The sequence below is a fragment of the Pan paniscus genome, chromosome 1 (assembly GCF_029289425.2).
Source record: "Pan paniscus chromosome 1, NHGRI_mPanPan1-v2.0_pri, whole genome shotgun sequence".
Classification (NCBI taxonomy): domain Eukaryota; kingdom Metazoa; phylum Chordata; class Mammalia; order Primates; family Hominidae; genus Pan; species Pan paniscus.
The window spans coordinates 7615067-7626168 of NC_073249.2; positions in this window are offsets into that span (position 1 = coordinate 7615067).

The following is an 11102-nucleotide window of genomic DNA, read 5'->3' on the forward strand; positions in this document are numbered from 1 at the left end:
TTTTGAATTGTGTAACTGACCATACTTCCCCTTTTTTTTTTCAGCCCAGATGCTAGAAAATTTAGAATCTAATTTTAGAATCTAAAATTTAGAGTCTAATTACCACTAGGGGAGATGACTGACACAATGCTTCTGTAAACTCATTCCCGACTTCATGTTATCTATTCACTTTTTTGTCTTTTTCACTCCGTTTTAAATGTTATACTTTTGTGCATGATTTGCGAATTGCAATTGTTTTCTGGAACATGATGTGGTGTAATGTAAAATAAGAACATAAATGAAGTTGTTTCTTCACTTCCTGTTAAGCACATAAAGAATTCAGAACGTTTTTTTCCCTGGTTAGGAACTAGAGTTAAATGGCATTCAATAGTGACCCCTTGTGGATAAGCATGATTAGGTATTTTATTTATTTTGAATAGGTAATACATTAACATGGCATGAAATTTAAAAGACACAAAAGAGTACACGGTGAATAGTAATCCTGCTAACCTTGACCCTTGGCCACCTGTTCCTCCTGCCCAAAGACAACAACTGTTTTGGTGTGTGGGTTACTGTATTCTTCTACACATTGATTATGTCTTTCTTGTTCTTTCCTTGTTTCCTATCTTCTCCCTCTCTCTCCTTTTCTCTCTCTTTCTCTCACTCTCTCATTCCCTTCCTTCCTTTCTTTTTAAACATACATTTAAAAACTTTTTCCACATCATATTTCTCACTTTACAACATATAGCTTGAGAATTCTTCAATATCAATATGTAGAGAATATGTATCAATTCCTCAATATCAATATGTATCATTGTTAAAAAATCTTTTAAAAATTATGAACTATAACACAAATGAACAGTATAATAAGTTACTGTAAAGCAAGTATCCATGTAACTACCATTTAGGTGCAGAGAGAGAATATTGCCAGAATCCCAGAAGTCTAACGTGCCCCCTGTTAATCACCCCTCCTTCATAGAGGTAACTGCCATACCAACTTTCTTTGCTTTTATGTATAATTGTACCATGATAGATACATCCCTAAAATAGTTTGGTGTTGACTTTTTTGAACTTTCCTATAAATGAACTTATACTCTTTATTTTTTTACAACTTGCTTCTTTTTCTCAATATTATATCTCTTAAGATCCATTTGTGTTGTTGCATGTTTTTCCAGTTCATTTGTTTTTATCGTCATATATTATTTGTCCATTGTACTGTTGATGGACATTTGGGGTGTTTCCAAATTTTTAATATCATGAATAATGGTGTTGCCATAAACACTCTTGTGTATACAATGTCATGTACATATGTATGAGTATCTCTAGGTTTCATATGCTGTTTATGCTTTTTTGTTTGTTTTTTGTTTTTTTTTTGAGATGGAGTCTCACTCTGTTACCCAGGCTGGAGTGCAATGGTGCAATCTCGGCTCACTGCAACCTCTGCCTCCCAGGTTCAACTGATTCTCCTGCCTCAGCCTCCTGAGTAGCTGGGATTACAGGTGCCTGCTACCACGCCTAGCTAATTTTTGTATTTTTTCACTAGAGATGGGGTTTCACCATGTTGACTAGGCTGGTCTTGAACTCGGCCTCAAGTGGTCCACCCACCTCAGCCTCCCAAAGTGCTGGAATTACAGATGTGAGTGACTGCGCCCAGCCATGTTTATGCATATTTTTAACCTTTCTGAATAAACGAAAGTTACATTCCAAAGTAGTGCATTAGCTTTTACTTAACACAATGTGTAAAATTTGTCTTCTGCTGTATCCTCACCAATGTATGTATTGCCAAGAATTTTTAATTTTTGCAGGTCTGGTAGATGTGCTTTATATTTCATTGTTCTTTTAATTTGCAGTCCTTTGATTATCAGTGAAGTTGAGCACATTTTTACCTGTTCATTCACAACTTCTTTTTCTTCTTCTGTATAGGTAGTGTTAATTTTTTGGGGGGGAGGGTGGGAATTTTTTTTTCCTTTTTTGAGTCCCATTGCATATGAACTTTAGTACTTAGATATGTCACAAATAACATTTCATTCACTCTGTGGCTTGCCTTTTTGCTTTCCTAGTGGTGTCTTTTGATGAAAGAATATTCTTCATTTAATACATTCTTTTCCCTTGTGGTTAGAGTTTTTCATGTCATGTTTTATCACTTTTTTTGTATAATCTTGAGGTCATGAGGATATTCTTCCATGTTGACTTCTAAAACAGTTATAATTTACTTTTCATTTTTAGGTCTATGATCAACATGGAGTTAGTTTTTTTGTTTTTGGAATGCTGTGATATAGATGTCAAAATTTTATTTGTTTTCCAAATGAGTACCCAATATTCCCTGTACCAATAAATGGAAAGACTTTCCTTTTCCCACATTGCCTTTGGTGTAGGTCCAGTGTTCATATATGTGTGGGTCTCGTTCCAGGTTTCTATTCTATTTCATTCCATATAGTCTATACTGCCCATACTATACCTACTAATGCCAGTTCCAAAGCCAAATTACAATAGCTTTAATACAATCCTTAATATCTTCATCAATTCACCCACCATGTCCTTCATTAATAATATATTGACTATTCTTGGTGCTTTGTATTTCCATCTGTTTTAGAATCAGCCTGTTAATTCCATTTTTTAAATCCCTAAAATAAAAATATGGTTGGGATTTTTGACTGGGATTGCTTCGAAGTTATACATCTATCTGGAAAGAATAACTATTTTGACTACTGCGTCTTTCCATTCAGAATATGATATGCCCCTCCCCACCATCTGTTTGTCATCTCCAAGGCTTACAAAGTTATATTCTTTCCCTGTAGAGGTTTGATCCCCTATTATTATGTTTAGGTAATTGATTTTTTAAATTTTATTGTAAATAATATCTTTTATTTCATTTTCTACTATTAATAGTATTTAGAAACACATTATTTTCCATTTTGTGAGCTTGTATCCAGCAGCATTGCAAAAGTTATTAATTCTATTCATTTTGTCTGTAGATTTTTTTTGATTTTTCTTTTCACCCAATCACAATGATAGTCCCTTCCTTCCTTCTTTCCTTCCTTCCTTCATTCCTTTTTGTCTTTCTTTCCTGTTGACTGAATGGTGGATTTTTCTCTTCACCACAATCATGGTAGTTTCTCTCTCTCTCTCTCTCTCCCCCCTGCTACTGACTGATTGAATGATTCTTTCCATGCTGGCTAGTACCTCCAGTACAGGGTGGAATAGAGGTTTATTTCTTAAGTTCCAAATGCATGGGACATCCTAGTTTTCTTATTGTTATTGGTTTTTAGCAAAATTCCAGTGAGGCCAGCTAATATGTGCTATAGATTTTCAAACATGTGAAACTGGTTAAGACTCATTGTATGGCCATAAAGTGGTAAATTTGTGTAAATGCTTTGTGTGTACTTGAAATATATATATTTCAAGTATTTCAGAATATATATATATTCTGAAATTAATGTATATATTTTCCTATACATATCCATTAGGTCAAGTTTATTAATCATGTGTTCAAAACTTTTGTATTCTCGCTAACTTTTGGTATGCTTGTTTTGTCAATTACTGAAAAAGGTATGTTAAATAATCTCACGCTGTGATTGGTATTTGTCTGTTTCTTCAGCATTCCTATCTATATGGAACAATCCACAGTTAAAGCTGCTATCCATTACTGGTAAACTAAAGCTTTTATTATTATGAAGCAAATAATTATTTTTGCCTTAAACTTTATTTGATAGTACTATTAGCTTTTATATTTAGGTTAGCATTTACATATTATATCATTTCCAACCTTTTGGTTTCAACTTTCTTTTATTCTTATGTGGCCTTTGTAAACAGCATTCTGTTGAACGTTTTAAAATCCAGTCTAGTCTTTAATCTTTATCTTTTAACTTGAGTCTTCGGCTTTCTGTCGTTTCACTAAGATGTATCTACATAAAAATTTATTTTTATAGATCCTAGCAGGAAATCATTGGATTGCTTAATAGAGATTGGTTTCTTCCCTTGTCTCTTATCCTTTAATCTGTATTTTCATTGCTTGTCCTTTTGTGCTTCGCTATGGATAGTTACTTTAATGCATTACGTATTTTAACGTATTATTCAATTTCCCAATTCTTTTTTCTGCTGTCTAGTCAGCTGATAAACTCATCCATTATGTTCTTAACTTTGATTATTGTAATTTTTTAGTTCTGGAATTTTTATTTTATTTTTCATATATACCACAATATTTTTAGTTTCCAGCACCCTTGCCAAAATCCTCAAGTTTATGTTTATTACTTAACATAATAAACATGAATGTCTTACGGTCTGTGTCTGATAATTTCTAGTGTGGCTTTGTTTTGATGGTTATTTATCTTTTGTAGATACTTATGTTATCTAATTTCCCTGTGAGCATTTTAAGCTTTGAGTGCTCAAAATGGTAGTTGAAAAAAAAAAAAAAAAAAAACTTGTAAGTAGTTTGAGGCTTCAGGCATCAGTGTGTTGCTTTAGAGAAGATTAATTTTGCTTCTGCCTTGTGCTTATGGGTGATTCAGCACTCACTCCGTATGCAATATCAGTGAGGTCTGTCTTAGGAATAGCTGTTCCTTTGGTATCTACATAGCCCATATGGGACAAAACTAGAGATCGTCATGCTACTTGCTCTCTTTAAGCCTAGAAGTTCAAAACCCTTTTCCACAACACATGACACATTTCATTTTCAATGTTATTCATCTGAAAGATGAACTCTCATGGAAGTACTAATATTAGCAGTTTGGGCACAGATAAGATAGCCTGAAGTTTACATACAATTCTCTGCTTAATGGCTAGAAACTTACCCTTTTTCTTTGACTCAAAGAAGCACACATATTAATACTATATTATCTGAGTAAAAACGTATTGCACCTGCTTTACTTATTTTTAAAATAATTTTCAAATTTTGATACTTTAACTCCTATGTATAACAAATTGTGACCCACCTCACAAATAATCTGGCTAAAACAGTGTTTTATGACATTAAAACTGACTATAAAGATGTTGATAACTATTGTTCTATGATGTTTCTACATCTCTTATTAGGTGGGTCAAATAACTCTCCACTTATGGGCCAAAAAATTATGTCAAGTCAATTGTTGAGATAAAAGAGATTAATAATTAATCATGAAGTCTATGCAGCATGTAAACAACATGCTAATAGACTGATAAGTAATGATTATTATTACTTTTATAGTAAGTCCCAGTTTTCTCAGTTCATTCTTAGGATAGATAATTTTGTTATTACCTCTCAGAAATGTCCTCAATTTCTGTTATAGGGAGAGTCAGTAATAAATGTCTGTTTCTCCAAAAAAGTGACAATTTTCATATCTCATGTTGCTTTTATTTTTTTTGACAATCCAAACTAAATGAAACTTAAATTGATGGATATATTTTATTTTTTAACTTTATTTTATCTTAATTTAACTTTTAGGTTCAGGGATACATCTGCAGGTTTGCTATTTGGGTAAACTTGTATCACAGGGGTTTGTTGTACAGATTATTTCATCAGGTACTAAACCTAGTACCCAATAGCTATTTTTTCTGAACCTCTCCCTCCTCCCATCCTCCATGTTCAAGTAGGCCCCAGTGTCTGTTGTCCCCCTCTTTGTATCCGTGTGTTCTCATAATTTAGGTCCCACTTGTAAGTGAGAACATGCAGTATTTGATTTTCTGTTCCCACGTTAGTTTGCTAAGGATAATGGCCTCCAGCTCTATCCATGTTCCTGCAAAGGACATGAGCTCATGCTTTTTTATGGATGCACCGTATTCCATGGTGTACATGCACCATATTTTCTTTATCCAATCTGCCACTGATGGGTTGATTTCATGTCTCTGGATAGCTACATTTTATAATAACATCTGAATAATTTGGATTTGATGATCTTTGAGTTGGAAGAGGAAGGAAGAGGTAATAAACTTTTGTATAAGATTAGGCAGGAGAAAACAGATCTGAGTAGAATGATCCAGCTGATGACTTTTAGAAATTGTAGGATAACATGAGAGTCCAGAGTGCCTGAAAGAGAAAGGGCAGCAAAAGCTTGAAAAAAGCTTAACTATTATAAACTTACAATTTTGACCATGGCTACTTATCCCTCTGTTCTTCCTAAAAGTCAGGTAGAAAGCGTTGTGTTGGAGGAGCCTCAGGAAGGTTCAAGATCACAATCACTCCTTTCTCTGGATGATGTTCTTGAGGGAGAGAAGAACTGATAGACTAGCTTCCCCCATTCTCTGAGCCTGAAGAACTTGAGACTGTAGGATAAGTAGGGATTTATAGAGCAATTTGTGTCAATAGCAGTAAGCAATTCATCCTTGTTGGGATTCAGCTATTTGTTAATCCCTAAAACTGGTACCTTTACAATAGAATGACTCCAAGAGGAGAATACTTTACATCAGACAGTGAATATTTCCACTTTACTCTACACATATTTATATATTTAACAAATCAGCATTATTGGAAATAATAAACATTTATGAAAAGAAATTAAAATTTAGCAAAGGATTAATTAAAACAATATTTACTCCGATGTTTTCATCATTCTCAGACTGTTGAAATTGACAGAATTATCTCCCTTTGACGACATCAGCTTGCTCAACAGTTGTTTATTCGTTTAACCAAGCCCTTTGTACTTGCAGCTGTCTGCCTAGAATACTCTTCTATCATTGTATAGCTGGCTTTCATTGCTTAGTTCTCAGCTCAGATACAATATCCTTAGCTTGATCACCTTATCTAAAAGAAGCAACCTCTCAATCATTCTCTAAACATCTTGTTTCCTTTATTGTGTTCACTATTCTAGGAAACTACCAGGCTTATTAGTTTACTTGTTTTATTAAACAATTATATATTGGTGAAAGTAAAAAGAGAGGAAAGTGAATGGATTCAAGACATAAGTTTGTGGTAAAATGACCAGGATCTGCTGGTAAATTTGGCATAGTGTACACATATGTTTGGGAAATGGAGGCAGAGTTCAGGAATCAAGGAAGACTTGCAGGTTTCTAGCTTGGCTAACTGGTAGTAGTTTACTGAGCATGAAAGACTAGGGCGGGGTGCCAACTAAGATTTATCATTTAGGGTATATTAAGTTTGAGATGTGAGTATTGAGTTAGATAGAGATACTAAGCACACAGTTGGAAATGTAAATTTGGAGCTTGGAGAAACCTAGGTTGGAAAAATAAGTTTGGCACCATCAGTATATCAACATAAAGATGGTACTGAAAATCATGGGAATGAAGATTTCACCTACGGAAAGATAACTGATTGAGAAGATAGTTAAGAAAGGGAATAGCATGCATAATTCAATACCATTTACATAAAAATTTAAACTGCACAAAACAACTGTACAAATTTTACAAGAATACATCTAAACAAAAGGATACAAAATAAACACATTATAATAGTTTTCTAGGGGTTTGAAAGGAGAAAGGGCACAGGAGAATCAGAAGCTAAGTGAAGCTAAGCTATGAGGACTCAAAGTCATAAGAACCATATAATGGACTTTGGGGACTCAGGGGGAAGGATGGGAGGGGGTGAGGGATGAAAAACTTAAACATTGGGTACAGTGTACACTGCTTAGGTGATGGGTGCAACAAAATCTCAGAAATCACCACTAAAAAACTTATCCATGTAGTCAAAAGCCACCTGTTTCCCCAAAACTATTGAAATCAAAAAAGAGAGTAAAAATATGAATAGAAAATAGGAATAGAAATGAAATATTTAAATAAAATAAGAATGGATCTTATACTCCAAAACATGTCATAAGGTCAGTGTATTTACTCAACACTCTGTACCTGAGGTCCCACTATATTTTTTAAAATGAATTAAAGAGAAAAGACTATTTAGGAGTGAGCCCTGAGACCCTTCCCTATTTATAAGTGAAAATCTGTCAAAGAACAGTGTGAAGGAATAGGTAGTGAAACAAAGTGGAAGTTTGGGAGAGGGAAATACGGAGACTTTGATATTTCAAAGAGCGAGAAAGAGGTATTTCCAAGGAGAAGGGGTGTCAATTGTGTCAATGCTGCTGCAAACATAGGAAACTAATTGTTCATTGTATTTGCACCTTGCAGGTCACTGGTGACCCTGGAAAGGGCAGTATCAATGGAGTGACATGTACTGAAGGCAGATTGTAATAGGATGAAGAAAGAATGAGAAGCGAAGTGAAGATGGTGATCAAGTATGTCCTGGAAATGAGGAGGGAGTTGAAGTGGGATGCAAAGTCAGAGCAGCTTTTGTTTGTTTTTAACATGAGAGCTGAGACAGCAAAGTTACAGTATTAACTTATTCTATGGGTTAATTAAGAGAAATAACCAGACGAAGTAAGAAAAAGAGTGGGTAGTGTCTCTGAGGGGTAATGGAATCCAGCACATTGAGGAATTGAAGTTTTTCTGGAGAATGGAGAGAGAGGTTGGTTAACTTTCTGAGTTGGTAATTTTAGTGTTTTGCAAAGTTTCTGTACGTGCACTTAGTCTTAGGAATAAAAAAGTTCTGCAAGACATCCAACCTAAACAGTCATCACCCTTGCTACCTCTCCGCCACTTATCCTTGCACAGAGGCATCCCTTCCAGTTCCTGGGTATATACTTCCACATCTCTAAAGATTACCTCTTGGTTTTTATTTCTGTCTGTCCAGTTTATGGTTTTAGGTATTAGATCATGACTTCTCACTACTGAAGACGAAGATTAATGTTTTTTCTTCACCGTGTCCGAATCTCTCCAAACTTCTACATTCTTTCCATCTCCCCATCCTTTCAGTATAGTTACATCAACATTTCAGCTGGATCAATATTCAACGTTTGATTTATTATAACTATGGACATTCAAATTTGATAATGATTATTTTCCCTTTCCTGCAAAATACAACTATCTTTATCTGTCAGTTTAATAACTGTCATGCTTTTTCCCTTTGGTTATTTTCCTAAGACTTATAAATTTAACCCTCAAACTCTCCCCCAATCAGCTAAATTCCTTCTCAGTATATTCAAGGCATTAGCAATTTTATCTTTTTGAGTAAATCTATTCCAGAGGCTGTGACCTGCTTCTGTCTGAGATGGTTGCTCTCTAAGGTAAGTGCACAGCTGTCATAGCCTCCTCCAGGCAATATGCCACATCTGTCTCTTATGTCGAAGACCCTATTTTCTAAGTCCGTAATTTCCTCTTCCTTTGTTTACTCCTAGTTATGGTGGAGCACTTACTTGAGGCGTTTTCTTGAAAAGTGTAGATAAGAAGTAAATTTTTTAACATCTTGATCATGTGAAAACATTTTAATTCTCTTCACACACTTGATTTCTCTGGGTATAGAATATAAAGTTGGAAATAATTTTCCGTCAACAATTTGAAGACATCATTCAACTGCTGTCTGGCTTCCGATATTGTTGTTGTGAAGTCTAAGGATTTCTAATCCTTTGCTTATTTATTTTTCTCTCTGAAAGATTCCAGTCTCTTCTCTTTGCCCTTGGTATTCTAACATTTCTTGTTGACATAACTCATTCTGGCTAGTTCATATCTGCTAGTTCTACAATATATTTTTCTGAATTTTTTTTAAGGTTTATTCCATTTTTTCCTAATGTTTCCCCTACATTATTCACATGTTGGACATACTGAACTGTTTCTCTAATTTTATTTACTTCTTTCATTTTCCTTCTCTTTGAATATTTGCTCTACTTTCTGGGAGACTTTTATGGCTGTATCTTGCAAACTTTCTGTTAAGCTTCCTCTAGGAAACCCTCTGGTAATCTCCCAGGCTGGGAGGTATCCTAAATTAGAATTTGCAAAAGTCTTTATTTTGAATAAGGAGAACATTTTGATTGATACGATTTGAACCTCGCAATCAATTTTGTCAGCCAGGTGTTGAGATTTAGAACACAGGCAAGAGAAAACCATTGCACTTTTCCCTTGTCCCTCAGCAGGACACCAATCACATCCCCTACCTTAAACAGAAAGCAAAGTAAAACAAACAAGAACAAACCAGGCAAGTATCAACAAGAAGAAAGCAGGTCAATATTATTATCAGACAAGTCCAAAGTTAAAAAAGAAAAACCCAAACTCTAAGCAAAGTAAAAACATTATTTCAAATAGATAACATAAGTCATTCTAAAATGAAGATGTCTAGCCTTTATTAAAGGCTTTATGTACGTTTTATTAGGAATTAATAAAAATAAATTAGCTAAGTTAACATTTCCTAAATTTTAGTCATTTATATAGCATCTTCATATTATACTGAATATTTTACTTCAAATAAAATGAATAATTAAAAATGGAACTTTATATCACTGCTGCAGATAGAAAATCAGTTTCACTAATAAATCGAAGTAAAACACACAAATAAATACTTGGATGTTCCCGGGCATCAATTTTTCTCTTCTATGTACAGGAATAATAATAGGACCTATCTCATAGGGTTGTTTTTGAGTGTTCCAAGAATTAATAAAGTGCTTTGAAAAATTCTAGAACATAATATGTGTCATAGGTGATTTTTAAAAGGGATTAAAATAACCTATTTATAAAAAGGCTATTAATTTGGGTTTTGAAAAGTTAAACTGTATGGTAGAAATAAGAGACATGCTCGAAACAAAAATGAAACAAAAAATAAAATAAAATGAGAAATATACATCAGGCAAATAATAGCCAATATGAAATTGGTAGAGAAATATCAATATTAAAAAAAGTTTAAAAGGACAAGCAACAATAACAATAAAGAGGGGCACTACACAATGAAGAAAGAGATGATCTATGAAGAAATGATAAACATATGTTCATTAAAGAATTTTGTGTAATAGCAAAGAAAAATGTTCTTTATTAAGAAACTGGATAAATAAAATATTTCATATTCATGTGATCCAATATGATTAATTTTAAAAGATCATGGCTATATCTTAAAAGCATAGAGTTCAATTATGCAACAGTAAAACTTTAAAGTAAAATATTAAAACCATTGTTTCTATATTAGTGTATGAAGCAAAAAATACACAGAACTGAAAGGATGCATCAAAATAATGATATACACAATAATGATACCTGCTGGGAAGGAGGAGAACAAAAACAAAACGTCATTCCATTATTAGCAATGTTTTAAAGAATTTGCATTCAGTTTTCTAGTGTGTTTTGATTGTAGTTCAACTATTACAATCTCATTTGAATTTTTA